Raw genomic sequence first — 15,897 nt, 5'->3', positions numbered from 1 at the left:
TGACATTATTCTACTGAAGTATTTCATTATAAACAGACTTGTTTAAAGCTGAACTGATAAACACTAAACTTTACCCTGAATTAAAGTTTCTTCTGTAAGTAAATGAAGGGATTGTCAGACCAGACCTTGCCCATTTGGAATTTCTCCAGCCTGAAAAACACAGTTTCTACTCTAAGAGGCTTTCCAAATCTTTTGCCTTTTGTGATGAGAGCTTATGTGCAACCTAGAGAGCTTTTGACATAAAACCTGGGGATGCAGGAGGAGTTTCTTCTCTGATCTCTTAATCTTGAATAGGACAGCCTAATTGGAGCAAAACCACACAAAGCCCCTTATAGTGCCCACATTTGGAGCAAAACAAGGATAATCCGCTGAAGGAATGAACATTTCAAGCTATTTTATTACAGGCTACCTGGAACAAAACCAGCCTTATTTAGCATAATATAGCAACTCCAAAATGAAATGTGTTCACATTGAGGATTCTGGACATAAATGAAGTGATTACTTCAAAATAATTACATAGCACCAGAATTGCCAGAGGTTGCCATTTACTTAAAGCCGCAGTTGCTGATATTTTGTTGGTGTTACTGAGCGAGAATTCCATTATTACCTTCATCTGTTACTTCCTTATGTTTTCAGGTTGTAGAAAACCTGTGACTGATCTCATGAAATCGCGTTGTATGTCACACCAGTTCTTATGAAATTTGGTGTGCTATACGTAGGCATCAACGCCATTTGATCACATGTCAATTTACACCAAGATACCCAGTTCACATATCCGTAACTGTTAACCCTAACCCTAACCTTAAACCCTAACCCTAACCTTAACCTCGTAAGACCCAGGAAATGTCAGCAAAGTACAAGCTTTTTTTGTTTTTTTATTAAATAAGTGCCTATATTGGAAACATCATGATGCAACAGTTTTTTCAGATGCAGTTTTTAAAATTTTTATGGAATAACCTTTGTGGTGGACAGTTTTCTTTTCTTTTTTTTTTTTTTTTGTATAAAGTTGTGAAACTCTCGTCTACAAATGTGGACCAAAAACCCATAGCAGGGTCTTACCTAACCCTAACCCTAATCCTAACCTTAAACCCTAACTCTAACTCTAACCCCTAATCCCTAATCTCCAACCCTAACCCTAAGTGTATATTTACACAATTTCATTAAATTACTTTGGAAAACCTACTCCACAATGTAGCTTTTTGTCTAATTTTCAGACAGGCGTTTTCAGGTGGAAAGATAAATATGTGCTTGACAGCTGTAATTACCAATCACTGATCAGATTCTGTCAGACATGACCTGGACGCCCATCATATTGTATATATAAAGCATACTAGGAGTGTGTGTATATGTGTATGTGTATATATATATATATATATATATATATATATCACCCATTTTTAGTGTGGTTAGACCGTTTCAAAAGTACCTTGGAAGCACAAAAAGTGTGGGCTGATGTAAATAATACATTTCTATGGGGTTAAATTTAATTAATTGTATTGAATTGTATTGAATTCATAGGGAGTGTAACACACAGTTATAAGAAATGTCAAAAAATGAAGGCTCCAACATTTTACTGAAAGATATAACTCCCAGTTGAAAAAACATTCATGGGTAAATTTGACCCCCTGGCAGTTCTAGTATTAAAAGTTTTGCAGCACAACTATTGATTTGGACTCAGTTAATGCGATGCATAACCAGGAGCTTATTTGAATGTTCTACTCTTGCATGGCTTTTCTGTAACAGACAGGATTAAGCAGGGCTCATCCCACAGGAAAGGAAACAATTGCAAGACATAAAATGATGGTGAATACATCTCTGTGCAATTACAGAAATGCAAACACAACCATCTTAATCACATATTTACTTTGTGTGGTGTAACCTGAATTTCTGAATATGCCAGGATTTAACTTCTGTGTTTCTATTATCAGCAGTTTTGTAGAAGTGTTTTTGTTACTGAGTATCTTATTTTTGGATGGAGGCTCTTTGTTGGCTCTTTTCACACTCCATCATAAAACACCATCAAATCTTGGCTGAGTAGAATAGTGTCTGTACTCTGAGCCAAGCCATTACATTTTGCTGAAGGGGTGAATATTTTACTCACTGATCTTTTGCAGCAACATTTGAAGTGCAGTAGTTATGTCTAAAACAGAAAAACATCTTAGCCCATAAAGACCCAGTGTTACTTTTATGGCAGTTTGCAAATGAATTTTCTCTCTTTTTAATCTTTCTTAAGTGATTTATACCATTTATCATAATATTATCCTCTGTACTTTGCATTTTTCACTGTAAATCATGTATTTCCCCCATGTTTAATTTCCTATATTTAATTTAGATGATCATTAAAACTCAGAGTTAACGCAAAGATTATCAAAGCAGAAAAAATGAAGAAATATATGAATTTGTTTGTAAAATTTATCAATAACTGAACATAAACCCACTGTGTCCATCCACTGTCATTAACCCATAAGGGCCCAGTGCTACTTTTGTGTAAGTTCCCAAATAAATTTTCTCTATATCTAACCTTTCATAAGTGATTTATTATCATTTATTACAGTATTATCTTCTGTACTTTGTATTTTATCAGTATAAATCAGGTATTTTCTTATATTTAATTTACTGATCATGAAGACGTTCATAAAAACTCAGGTTAACGTTGGGGACATGATATCTTAAAACAGAGAAAACTGCAGAAAAAGTGACTTTTTCAGTAAAATCTATCATTAACTGGACATAAAACAAGTGTGTCCATCCACTGTCATTGATCCAATTCCATGGGTTTTTCTGATTAATCAATGTTGTAGAAGATGACAGTGTTTCCACGTTCACTACAGAGTCTCTGAAGACTTTGTAAGTCAGCACTGGTGTAAAACAGATATTTCTTTCGGAACGTTAGTGCCTTAAAAATAAGCTTGCAGAAGGTATTATTACAGTACAGCATTTAAGGTACATGGAATCAAATGTGTAAATAAAAAGACAGTAAAGAGATACCAAGACAAATAATGGAAAAACAAAGTTATTAGATTCACTTCCACTGATGCAAGTAGGCTATATTTATTTAGATAATGTTAATTTCAAGTATGTTTTTTTAACTGATCTGTTGATTTTATGTAGAAACAGTGAACATAAGTAAGTAATTAAGTTCTATTTCCTCCCACTCCTTTTCTAATATGCAAATGAAGTCATACTTTGTTTTCATGTATATGTTCAGGTTTTTGTTTTTTGTTTATTTGTTTTGTTTTCTTATAATCTGTTTCATTTGTAAAGACTAAGTAGGATTACTTTGTTTTGTTGCATATTGTTGCTTATTTGTATTACTGTACAGCTTTTTATGTTTTTAATCTATTCTTCTATTTCTTGTATTTCATTCAGGTTTTATCTATTCTTTTGTATTTTTATTTATTTGTTTACTTTTAATCTATTCTTGTATTTTATTCTGTTATTTTGTTTTTTATTTATTTTTCTGTACAGCACTTTGGTCCATTGTGGTTGTTTTAAAGCACTTTACAAATAAAGTTGGATTGGATTTGAAATAAAGTAAACTAACATTCATTCATTCATTTTCTGAACTGCTTCATCCTCAGGAGGTTCTCGGGGATGCTGGAGTCTATGAAAGGGTGAAGGAGGGGAACACATTGGATGTGTCACCAGTTCATCGAAAGGCTGACAGAGAAAACAACTATTCACTCTCAAAAAAAAAACTCAACGGTGAGTTAGCTTGACTGATTAACCTATTAAATATACAGCTCTGGAAAACATTCAGAGACCACTGCAATTTCCTCTGACATCAGCATGTGTGCATGTATGACAGCCATTCCATTCCTGTGTCTGTTGAATTCCAACACATGCACACCTTATTCTACTGAATAAACACCCAATCCATGTATTATTTAAGAAGGAGAAGTATGACGTCTAATACATGCAAAGTGTCTTATAGCTGGACATTGGAAAAGTGTTGATTGTCCATCGTTGAATTCATGGATTGCTGAACTCTCATCCTGCTTAGCTATTGAAAGGCTCACATACACAATTAAAAGGAAAAGTCATATCTTCCACTAGATATGGAATTCATTTCTAAAATTTTTAGAATCAAGACCTGATATCTCATCATCATAACTTATAAAGTGAGACCATACCCTTTTTTTTCCTTTTTGTTAAACAATGTTTGATTAATGTATCAGATATTTTATAAAAAATGGATGTTGAGAAGTATTCAAGTTAATATTACATATGTTGTCTGTCAATTATTATTTTATGGTATTTACTTTAATAGCTGTTTCAAAATGTATGTTCAAGGGAGACCTACACAATATTATCATTTCATGTCACATCATGTCACAAAATACATGTAATGTGTGAAAACCTTAATAAAGATATGTGTTAAAACAAGAAAAAAAAAGAAAGGACAAGTATAAAAACCACTACTGTGGCCATCGCTATCTTCTTACAACAGACAAAAACAGTGTTATTAGTACCGCAAAAGTAATGGGAATCCAAAAGTAACTATTGAAAACTACTGGACTTCTGCTCTGATGATGTTCCCAAGCTCTGAGGACTGGTTTTTCTATCAGGACAATGCTCCTGGCCTCAGCTAGGCCAATAAAGGTCTGGATGACGGACCACCAGATGAAGACCCTGTCATGGTCAGACCAATCTGCAGACCTGAACCCACTTTGAAAACTTCTGGAGGAACATGGATGGACACAAGCCATGGAACATGTCTGAGCTTCTTGAATTTCTCTGCCACGAGCTGCATAAAGTTATCCAGCAGCAATGGAGGAGAGCCAAGACACATGAAAGCTGTCACTGAAAACCAGGGTTATTCCACCAAATACTGATGTCTAAACTTTTACCAAGTTACAACATTAGTATTGTGTTGTTTAGAAATCAATATGAACTGGTTTTCTTTGTATTATTTGAGGTCTGAAAACACTGCATCTTTTTATTTTGACCATGTGTCCTGTTCTGCAAATACATGCTCTAAATCAGGGGTGTCAAACTCATTTTAGTTCAGGGGCCACATTCAGCCCAATATGATCTGAAGTGGGCTGAAGCAGTGAAATAATTAGTGAAAAAAGTTAAATTACACAATGACATTGTTTAAATCTACAAAGTTTTCTTACAAATGTGAATAACATGAACAACCTGAAATATCTGAAGAAAGTTAAGTGCAATTTTAACAAGACATACAGATCACAATACATCTACAAATGCACAAAACATTTACTAACAGGCAGAATATCGTTAAAATTGCATTTACTTCTCTTCAGATATTTCATAGTTTGAAAATTCATGTAATGTTCGGGTTTTTTTTACACTAAAAGAGGAAAACTTTGGAGTTGTCATTATTTATAGGTTATTTTGATGGTATTTTACTGGTCTGGTCCACTTTACATTATATTGGTCTATATGTGGAACATGAACCAAAATTATTTTAATATCCTTGATTGTTAATATCTCAGTGTAATTTTTTGCATTTCACTAAATCACCCCGCAGGCCGGATTGGACCATTTGGTGGGCTGGTTTTGGCCCATGGGCCGCATGTTTGACACCTGTGCTCTAAATAACAAGATTTTTTTTTAGAATTTGGGAGAAATGTTGTTGGTAGTTTACAGAATAAAACAAAAATGTTCATTTTACTCAAATACATACCTATAAATGGTAAAATAAAAAAAATAAAAACTGATAATCTTGCAGTGGTCTCTTATTTTTTTCTAGAGCTGTAGGTATTTTATTATGTATTATTATATTAGTAAGGTTAATCTATTAAGGAAACGATGAACATGCACCTGGTATAGTTCTTTCTTTTTGTCTTTTCCTCTTTGTATCACAGGGCACCAGCAGGATCTTTATGGAGTTATGAAGAATGTTGTCATAATTATCCTTAGGGAATGTCAGATTTAATAAATCATTATTGATAAACAACATAATGGATTAAAATGCATAAGCCATGAAATGAAATACAAGTGGGTCTTTTGACTTGATTTGACCATGGCTATTTCGGGCACTATACACCATGCCATTTCACTAACCGGCCATCCCTGATGTGCTGACCTGCAGTTCAGACTCAGCCCTGGAGGAGGATTGAAGAGAAAAGGCCTTTGAAGTGAAACGGATCCCCATCAGCCTCAGCGCTTTAACAAAGTAGCAGCTCAAAGCTGTGAGATGGAAAGAAACGGCAGGTAAAAGAAATATCAGGTTTTTTTAATGCTGTAAAGGCTGCTTTTATATGTGTGGGTTATATGTGTGTACGTGCATGTAGGTGACGACAACCTGAGAGTCAATCCAGAGAGATTTGTATGTTCCTTTGGGGTTTGGGGCGAAGGTCCTTTGCTTCAGTGCACACATACACACTCACACATGCAGTCACACACGGCAACATTCACATGGAGATCCTTCATTGAACATGTCTCAGGCTCAGCCAAGCATTCAATTCTCTCAGTGACCTAGAAATGACTGACAAGACAAACAAAAGCCAAAATAGACTACTCCTTTTCATAAGGTCATCCAGTAAGGAGTGTATATGTTCTATACTGACAGTTACTTTCAGGTGTAGCAGTACTATTGGTCATGAACACTGAGATAAAGGAAGAAAACCTAAAACAGGTACTACCAGGCACAACACACCCCACCCCTCACACGTATTGTACCTTATTTTGGCATCGATGCAGCTGATGTCGTCATGTCTATGCATGTGCTGATATCAGCATATGAATTACCTCTATATATGTGCCAAGTTTGAAGTAAATTGAAACAAAATGTATGTTTTATAGGTGTTTGAAATTTCACCCATTGTAAGTAAATGGGAGAAGAAAAAAGATTGAAAAAAATAATTAAAATTTGAGCTTTGACCTACTTTTCCCAAAATGTAAACACATCTATTCTGGGTCACTGGCAATCCATAAACGTAATTTAATGTGATTTCAAGCAATAGTTTTGCTGCTACAGACATTTGAAATTTTGCCCAATATAAGTAAATGGGGAAAAAAAAAAAGGTTAAAAATTTCATAAAAAATTTGAACTTTGACCTTCTGTTCCCAAAATGTAATCAGATCTATTCTGGGTCACTGATAATCTATAAACCTAATTTGGTATGAATTCAACCAATAGTTTTGCTGCTAGAGTGTAAACAAACAAACAAACAAACCGAACCAAAAACAATACTACTTGCCTTCCCTTTTTTTTTTTTTTTTTTTTTTTTGGGGGGGGGGGGGGGGGGGGTAATTACTTCTGTGACCTGTTTGATTTCTTAGCTGCACCTTAAGGGATTATAAATGGAGCAGGGTGGGTTGTTGACAGGTGGTTTTCAAAATAACTTAAACTTTCTATATGTTGTGAAGGCATGGACATGTCATTTGTTGGCCAGTCCACTAGGAGCACCGTCACCCACAGAGTAGAAGAGTAGACAACCAGTTTCTTTGGAGCCGCATGGGCCCTTGTGTCATAAAAAATTGCATTACAGTTAATTGCAAAAGACAAGTAATATTCAGATGAATTTAGAAGTATCAGTCCACCATTTACACATATCATATGTGTTTAAAAACGTCTGTTGTAAAACTGCTGAAGTATTCGACTGTAAGTGCATCACTGTAACTGTCTCTGTTTACAATCTTTTCAGAGTCGCTGATGATGTCTCTGCAGCTTCAATATAACCAGACTTGTTGTGATTTTCAACTCCTTCAATACAATTTCACCTTGAAGAATGAAGTGAAACATGCCAAGGAAAAAGCCACAGTGGTGTTAGTAACATATGTAATGTGTGACAAGAGATGCAGTCCACTGAGCTGTTTCTACACAAAGGTACTGTTATGTTACTGTCTTTGCTGCAAGTGGGGACTTTCTTGATTTGTAAAATTCAAAATGGATCAAAAAAAATAATTCATCTCCATTGGCTGCTCTTCATGTTTGTTTTGAACTGAGGTTCCATGGGCTAACTGGAAGGAGGAGGAAGTCTGTGTTAAAGGGGTCGTATTTTATTAGTCTTTGGTTCATTTATTTGTATATTTGGACCCTAATAGTTCATGAAGTTTGAATTTGAACCCTCCAGGTGCTGCAATACTATCTATATATTAATTTTGGCAAATATCGGATCTATAACTAGTTACATCACATTTGCCCATATAAGGTCAAGACTTCCAACGAACATTTCTCAGAGTACAATAATTGTTTGTCAGCAGCAGTGGTTGTAGTGCATGCTGAAAATATGTCCAAACTTTGAGCCAATTACTTAAAATGTTCAGTTGTTGGTTGAACGGGACAGCGCAGCACAGCCAACAACCTGGAGGTGGTGGGGCCTGAAGTGGCTCATTTGCATTTAAAGGGCTATCGCTCAAAATCACCTTTCTGGTGTCATTCCTCAGAAATTGGGTTGAAGATGGACCTGTGGAGTTGAATTAATGAAGAATTCAGACCCAAGTATAGCATTTACAGTTTATGTAGAGCAGTGGTTCTCAAATGGGGGAACGCGTACCCCTGGGGGTACGTGAGATTTTAAAATATATTTAAAAAGTAGCATCCATGCAAAAATTCTTTAAAAATAATTATTTAATTAATTAAATATTTCAGGAAAATATATAAGTTCATTACATGAATTTTATATTCAGTAGGCTATTCAATTTCATCATCCTAAAAACCCAGGGTCTCCCCCATACCAGAATGGTTCGACCCAACCTGTCATATGCCACCTAGCATCACCTGTCAATTACTTGAAAACTCAAACGATGGAGCCGTGGTTGAAGCGGAATTCTTTTGAAAACACGGAGGGACAAGTGGCAAAGAAGGCCAAACCAGAGCTGATAAAATTCCAGCTGTATCTTGAAGATTATGTTTTATTTGGATTTACATCCACAAGTTGCAACCCACCCAAGGCACTGTGTTTTTTCTGTGGGGAAAAACTAGCTAACAGTAGCATGAAGCCAGCACATCTGCAGCGTCATCTTAAGACAAAACATGGATGCCATGTTGGTAAGCCACCTGACTTTTTTAAGAGGAAACTGTCTGAATGGACTCTATGCACAGCCCCACTACTTCCTGAACTTCAGGTGGGTCCTTTATTTCCTGTCTTTCATTATTGGACACACTGACTAATCCAGGTGTGTCTGCTACTTCTTGTTGTGACTACTAATTAATTAGGCACACCTGGATTAATCAGTGTGTCCATCAGTAGATGATGATGTGATGACAGGGAAATGTTTTAAAACGCATAATTCCATTTTTAAAAAAAGCAAAATATCACTCCTTTAAGCTAATACTTGTTTAAGGTGATATATTCCACTGCTTGTGTCTCCTCATGTCCATGCATCCAATTAGAGATGAGTGTGACATTTCCTCTAGAACTCACAGTTAAAGAGTTGTTTGATTCTGTAATTGCCAGATAATTGGCGAAAAAGAGAGGAAATTTGTCTTAAAGTGTCATTTCCTCTTTGTTCCACTGACTGCATGAAAGACTATTCTCTCTATGAAATACTCTAAATATTGCAACAATAACAGCTCTGAATTTATAATAAAATGCAGTTAGATTGTTGAAACAGTGATTTTTGTGAGAGGAACACAACCAAGGACCTAAACCCTCCAGAAACCTAAAATAAAACCCTGATGGAGAGTGCTGTCCCTTTGGATTGTGCCCCACAGGATGTTATTCTGAAGAAAAACAAACAAACTACTGTAGTCATTGGAGAGAGACAATTCATATTTTGAAGCAGTTTGAATTATGTCATTATGTATACATATGGTGTTTGTATATCACACGGTAGATAATCAGATAATTTACAAGTAAGGAAAGTCTGTTGTAAAACTGTTTATCCGTCTGTTGAACTACCCTACAAATATGTAAATATACACTGCAAATTATTTAGTTCTTCCCAAGATTAAAAAAACCCCAACAACTTAGATTTAGAAATGTTAGACAATTTATCTTATTTTAAGACTTAATTTCTTATTTTAAGTGTAGACATGCTTATTTCTAGATTTCATTCATTAGTTCATTCATTTATTTGTTTCAAACAGAAGAAAAAAATAAACTCTAATGTGTACAAGGAACTAATAGCAGAGCAAATACATTAATAAGTAGAGGTGATCAAGACAATATAGCAATTGCCATGTACACTAGTAGTAACGAAATAAATTCAATAAGTATTGCTCTAAAAGGAGTGGGAAGAAGAAAACTTATTAAATTCCATCCCCACCTCTCATTTATACAACATAACACATTATCCTGCTGCATGGACAGATGTTTCACTTGTTTTCAGTACCTTTTTCCTACTTAGACTACACATCTAAAAATCGTAGAGGTGACGTCACAGTAACAGTCCCTCACCATGATCTGTTCAGAGTCACTGAAGATGTCTCTGCAGCTTCATCATGACCAGACTAGTAGTGATCTCACTGATTTTAACACTGATTGTTTTTTTTCACCTTCCACCTTGCTGCCGAAGATTAAGGTAAAATGTGTCAGGGCAGCAGCTGTTTTAGTGTTGGGGATGTGTGTCAGATGCAGCCCACTGAAACTAGATGTATCTTTACTATCTACACAAACTGTGACTTTCTCAGATTCTGAAATCATTTAAATTGATAAACATCATAATTCATATAATTTATAATTCGGTCCCATAGGGCACACTGGGACCTCATCTCTCTGTGGTTGATGACGTTTGATGACGTTTGTTTTGCCTTTGGTTGTTATAACAAAGGAAATGCTGAAACTGAGAAACAAGTAATAACAATTCACAAGTATTAATTTAATGTGTAATATAAAAAACATTTTATGTGAACTTTACTTGTATGTGTGACAATAAGTTATCTTCATCTTAACCTGTTTGTTCCAGTGTGTTTATTTATGACTTTTTATACCAAGTTCCATTGTTTATAACTGAAGAACCGCAAGGCCAAAATTAATCAATCACACCTCATTTGAATGTAATGACCTCTAATGATAATTAATCAAATACATCCTGAACTCATACACTGGTCCCATTAGCTCTGATTGCCTTCCAGGGGATTTCTTCACTAATTGTGTTTTTTTGAAAATAAACTTAATTCAACTGCGGAAAATCTAAGCTTTCTAACAAAAGTCTGCCTGGATAAACTTTAGTATATTTAATAGAAAATGACAACTGGATTACCAACAATCCAGTGGGAATGGAGAGGTTAAGTCATTTCAGTCTTAATGTTACTGTTCTGATACTGAGTTAAACTAAGTCAGATTACATAAGCGGCAATATTGTTATTAAAGTTATGCAAATGGTGAAAATTATACTTATTAATAATAATTCTATTCAGTCTAATTATATGAGAATAGATCTAATTTGTGGATATTCATGTTTCTTTTACGAGGATGCAGTCATTTTTCTTTTGTTTTAGTAAAATCATCATGTTTAAGTGCTAACCTGCAGGTCTGCTCAAACTGCTGTTACATGGATTTGTTTTTATACATGATGTGTTACATAATAATGTATATATCACATTATGTCTACATTGATTTCTGAAAATGTTCAACTCAATTACATCATTTATTTTCCATAAATAGGGACCACTAAAGTCTAAGCTAAACCCCATTTAAAATGTCTGGCTTTGCCTCTGCAGGCAAAAGGGAGATGCTAAAAAAATGACCTTAACCCATTAAGATCCAAACATCCTTTGGCAACCAAAATCATTTACTGATATAAAAAGTTAAATGCCTATTGATCCACTAATCCTATAAATACATGTCAATAATTGGAGTAAAATGCAGTTTGTCATCTTTTCATGGTCATCAGATATGACCCATTTGGACGTTCAGAGGCTCTGTAGTTACCATGGAAACACTGTCATCTTCTACAACATTGATTCACCAGTAAAACCCATGGAGTTGGATCAATGACAGTGGATGGACACACTGGGTTTATGTTCAGTTAATGATAGATTTTACTGTAAAAGTCACATTTTCTTCTGTTTTATCTGTTTTTGATATAATAACCCTAAAGTTTAATTTAAGCTTTTATGAACATCTACACGATCAATAAATTAAATATAGGAAAATACCTGATTATCATTGAAAAATGCGAAATACAGAGCATAATATTAGAATAAATGTTGATAAACCACTGAAGAAAAGCTAAAATAGAGAAAATTTCATTTGGGAACTGCCACAACTGTAGCACTGGGTCCTTATGGGTTAAAACAAAAAAAACCAAACTTGAATATATCTCAAATACAATTCATTGTGAAAGTATCAACTGGCATAAGAAAAGGTAGTTATCCTTTTCAATAGTATCCATAGCAACAGGAGTATTCAGGTGCCTCTGAAAAGTCAGTGGCGAAGCACACAAACGTATTATAGATAATTATGATGCATTATACAATTTAATATTAATCACTGGGTCTCAACTTTGTATTAAATATAGTTCTCCCATGTCAGAATTAGTATCTAGAATGAAGTGGTAAATAATGAAATATTTGTGTTTATTCTGTTATATTTCAACATTAATAGCAGTGACTGAACACTTCCTTCCAGTTCAAACCTATCCTGCATAAAAAGCTTACAAATGTAATAGGAAAGGGACAAGGACATAACGTCTTTAGTGAAATGTCAAAGGATGAACATAGTAAAATCAAAGAAGACGGGCTAATACTGTGCTTTCAAATGCAATTTTCAGTTCTGAATGAGACTGAAAGGACAAGGATATAGTCTTTAGTTGAACAAAAGAGACAATCAGGAGACACAGCGTACTGAATGATACAGCATGACCTCCCTCTCACCCATGTTAACTTAGATCCAAGTGACGCACCAACTCACAGAGGCTGGAAATGGGCAGGAGATGAGGTTTCGACCCACTGAATCACATCTCGACTGGTTCTGTCTTATACATAAACATGGCGAGCAGCAAGAATGTGTGACCTAGTCCGTCTATGAACAAAAGCCTATCTGTGCATTGTTTTTCCTTGACATTTGCACTGGGAAATAACTGAGCGTATGCGTAGGCATTAATATTTGGACTTATCTAACCATTTTAAATGCTTTAGGATGTTGGGTTTTCAAAGAATATTTAGTGTGAGAGGTCACAGAAATATGGAGGTATTCAAGGAGGTATAAGATCAGACTTAATAATGAACAGCTGCACAACATCTTTTAAAGTTGACTCAATAATTTTTTTTGCTTAGAATAAGACACAATAAGGGCAAGAGAAAAATTATGTGGAAACCATTGGCTCAAACAGTAGTGATGAGGACAAGACCACCTATGTCAGGGGTGTCAAACTTATTTTAGTTCAGGGGCCACATTCAGCCCAATTTGATCTCAAGTGGGCTGGACCAGTAAAATAATAACAGTGAAAAAAGTAAAATTCTATTATGATCAGGTTTACATCTACAAAGTTTCCTTAAATATCTGAATAACATGAACAACTTGAATTGTCTTGAGAAAAACAAGTGCAAATTTAACAGTGTTATGCCTCGGTTTATCTGTTTATCATTTACACATGTGCATTACAATCGCACAAAACATTTAGTAACAGGCAGAATATTGGTAAAACTGCATTTACATTCCTTAAGACATTTCCGTTTGTTCCTATTTTTTCAGGTTATTCACGTTTTTTGTAAAAGTATAGTTTGGTAATGTAAACATTTTCATGTAATTTTACTTTTTTACACCAAAAACCACAAAGAGAGAATTTGGGGTTGCCATTATTTATAGGTTATTATGATAATATTTTACTGGTCTGACCCACTTGAAATCTAGTTGGACTGTATGTGTCTGTATGTGGAACCTGAATTAAAAGGATTTTAACCCCATTGATTGTTAATATCTTGAGTGTAATTTTTGCATTCACAAATTGATCCCGCGGGCTGGATTGGACCCTTTGGCAGGCCGGATTTGGCCCCCGGGCCGCATGTTTGACACCTGTGACCTATGTCGAGACCGAGTCTTTGAAAGGTTGAGACCGGGTCGATACTGACATCGCTGGTTTTCAAATGCACTTGAGACCAAGTCTTTGAGGAAGCAAGACTGAGTTGAGACCAAATCGAGATCAAGAGCATAAAAACAAGTCAGTTTTCATAACCATGACTTCATATCACCCCAGTTAATAATCAACAGTAGGTCTACAGACTAAGCTAGACTGGGAACTGTTTCTAGGAGCAGTCTGGCACACTTTTGTCCACTTAACCTCTTCATATGGACTTTTTACTATCATTAAAAAAAATATTCTGCCAGTTTTTCATAACTGCTTCAACAGCGCTGCTCTGTCATCAACATGTGAAGCCCACCCAGGTCTTTTGCAATTACTCTTTTGTGAATAAGAAAGGCAAATTTTATGATTGCAGATTGGTTGCCCATCTCTGTGATTGCACCAGCAACTGAAGTGAAGTCACTGACACTCACTGAACACGGAATCTTTGCATTGCACCATGGGATGTACTTTTCAAATGATGCCTGTCAACATCCCATATGTTTGGGTTTTTTTAATTCAAATGTATTTGTAATGATGGATAATTGCATTTTTTGTTAACATGAACATAAAAAAAAATCTGTTGGTCTTGAGGACTCGCTCTGAAATTACGAGTCCTTCTTCTCCCACTGTGGTCCAAGACCCAGTCCTCGAAGGGTCAAGTCCGAGACGAGACCAAGACAGCAGAAAACACTCTTGAGACTGGTCTTGAGTTCAAGACCAGACTGGAGAACTACAACACTACCAAACAGTAGGACGGAGTAGAGTCTCTTTATTGTGGATCTACTATTTCTGTCATACAGTAACTTTAACACATTCACTCCAGTTAACAAAAGGATTATACTGACTTTGTACTTTATTGGTCGGGAAATGAAAGGTCATTACTGGCTCTAAAAGAATCTTGAATTACATGTGGTTGGGGCAACAATGAATTCATAAAACTGTGGAATTAGAGCTGTCGAGGTGCCTGAGCTTATCGTTCTATGCATTAAAAAGACATCAAACATCTTAAAGAATGTCTGACTAATAAATCATTCTTTTGCTTTACAAAGGCGTACGTTCAGATAACAGCTGAGGAAAGAGCCTGGACACCTGGCGATATTCTAGACACATTCAACTCAGAGCAGACCCCAGGGCAAAGCCAGAAGATGAAATTATAGGTATTATAAAGCCCACCTGGCCAACTGGGAAATGCCAGGAGGAGTTTAAGGATGTGAATTGGTGGGTAGGACTTCGGAGCTGTGATTGTCATTTCATCATGAACAGGAGAAAATGGACAGACCTTTATTGAGACACATTTTATTCAGTTTGAAAAATTATACTACTGTACTGCATTTTCTCTGCTACATTTTCAGATGTCTCGGAAGACCCGTTTTCATCTACCATTCATTTTTTCAACTATCCCTTCCTCGCTGAGTAAAACTGTATGCATGAGATGTATGATGAACAGCCACCCAGCAGAGGTTCTCTGCTGCATGTAAATGCAACAGCGAACCCCCTGCAAATCTATAAAGATTGCAACAGAAACACTTCTTAAATTAGATCCGCTATAGCCACACAACTCAGCATCTTGTCTCTAAATCCCATTCTACCCTCTCAACAGAAAGTGAAATGTTTATCTTGTTTTTTTTCCACAACACTGAACAGTAGTTGACTTATGTTGCTAAATTATGGATTTATTCAACACAAGTGGATGCATTTGAATGTTTTTTGACCAGCCAGATCAAACTGCTGCCATTAAAATGTATGAGAGGGCAGGGGAGTGCTCAGAAACGATGAGAAATAAATAAATGGTTGGAGAGGCAGTCGACAGAAAGGTGGAGAAGATGGAGAGGCAAAATGAGCCGAGCAGAAAAGAAAAGAAATTCAGCGTAAATGTTATTGTGCATGTACTTTTTACGTATATAGCACTAACTATAAGGTCGTCCATGTCGTGCATTCCTTTTATGCTGTTGTTACTGATATAACATTTTTCAG

This window comes from Sphaeramia orbicularis, chromosome 12, assembly GCF_902148855.1.
Source record: "Sphaeramia orbicularis chromosome 12, fSphaOr1.1, whole genome shotgun sequence".
Taxonomy (NCBI): domain Eukaryota; kingdom Metazoa; phylum Chordata; class Actinopteri; order Kurtiformes; family Apogonidae; genus Sphaeramia; species Sphaeramia orbicularis.
The sequence above is the reverse complement of the archived record's forward strand: the minus strand, read 5'-3'. Positions refer to the sequence as shown.